At 39.5% G+C, this 1,224-nt stretch overlaps 1 non-coding gene across 1 annotated transcript; it reads right to left on the bottom strand.

The window, feature by feature from the left end:
• Positions 1-736: 736 nt before the first annotated feature.
• LOC113262988 (U6 spliceosomal RNA) lies at positions 737-843 on the bottom strand. The gene has a single exon (XR_003319009.1). It is a non-coding gene; the product is annotated as a U6 spliceosomal RNA (small nuclear RNA).
• Positions 844-1,224: the final 381 nt, after the last annotated feature.

Below are 1,224 nucleotides of genomic sequence, written 5' to 3'. Positions count from 1 at the left end.
TTCCAATGTTGACGTTCTAAGCCCCATACCTCATATTGTGACTGTATTTGGAAATCAGGCCTTCAAAGAGATGATTACATTAAAATGAGGTCTTAGGGTAGGCCCAGTCGAATAGGACTGGTGTCCTTATAAGGAGAGGGAATTTGAACACAGCCACACACAGAGGAAGGACCATGTGAAGACACAGGGAGGAAAAAGTCATCATTGACAAGAAGAAAACAACCCTGCTCACACCTACATACTGGGCCTGCAGCCTCCAGAATTGTGAGAAAATACTTTTCTGTTGTTGAGGGCGCTCAGGCTGGGGTATTCCGTTACAGCACTGCTGGCAAACTAACACACGAGGCAAAGAAAGAGATCAAGGATTATGCCTGGGTGTCCGGCTTGAGCAACTGTACATTTAGAAGTCTCATTACCAGGATGAACAAAAGTTCAACGAAGGAACTTAGAGTCTCTCACTTCCTGCTTCAAGCTCCTGCTTCCCATCCTGGAAACAGGGTGCAGTCAACAACTCCGTGCATGCAGGTCTGCTTTGGATCTAATCAGCGTAGCTGTGTCCACTGCACAAAGACAATTTTTTAAATAATAATATTTTTTTATTATATTATGTTAGTCACCATACAGTACATCCCTAGTTCTTGATGTAAAGTTCCCTGACTCATTACTTGCACATAGCACTCAGTGCACCATGCAACACGCGCCCACCCTACTACCCATCACCAGCCTATCCCGTTCCAAAAGTATGGAACGCTTCACGAATTTGCGTGTCATCCTTGCGCAGGGGCCATGCTAATCTTCTCTGTATTGTTCCAATTTTAGTATATGTGCTGCCGAAGCGAGCACGACAATTTTTATTTGGTTGTATTTTTAATATCTGACTATATACTTTTAAGTCCTGATAAGAATTATGAGATGAAATTGGGAGTGAAAAGATATTCTGTGCTCCATATGTTCAAATTATATGTCTGTTGAGGTATAAATATACATTTAATTTTACCAGCAAAACATGCAAAAATGAATGTTTGAAAATCATTCCTGCTATGTGCAGGAGTAATTAAGACATTGGCAATAGTTCAATTTAGCATGGAAATAGATTGACATTAATAGGACCATTAAGAGAATGTGTTAACTACATTAGTTTAGGAAGAATATGATATCATTTAGGATTAATGTTACAAAAACTTAAATAATCATATGAGGAAAAACAACAGAAATCGGATTATA

This window comes from Ursus arctos, unplaced genomic scaffold (assembly GCF_023065955.2).
Source record: "Ursus arctos isolate Adak ecotype North America unplaced genomic scaffold, UrsArc2.0 scaffold_2, whole genome shotgun sequence".
NCBI classification, from domain to species: domain Eukaryota; kingdom Metazoa; phylum Chordata; class Mammalia; order Carnivora; family Ursidae; genus Ursus; species Ursus arctos.
The sequence above is the reverse complement of the archived record's forward strand: the minus strand, read 5'-3'. Positions and strand labels throughout refer to the sequence as shown.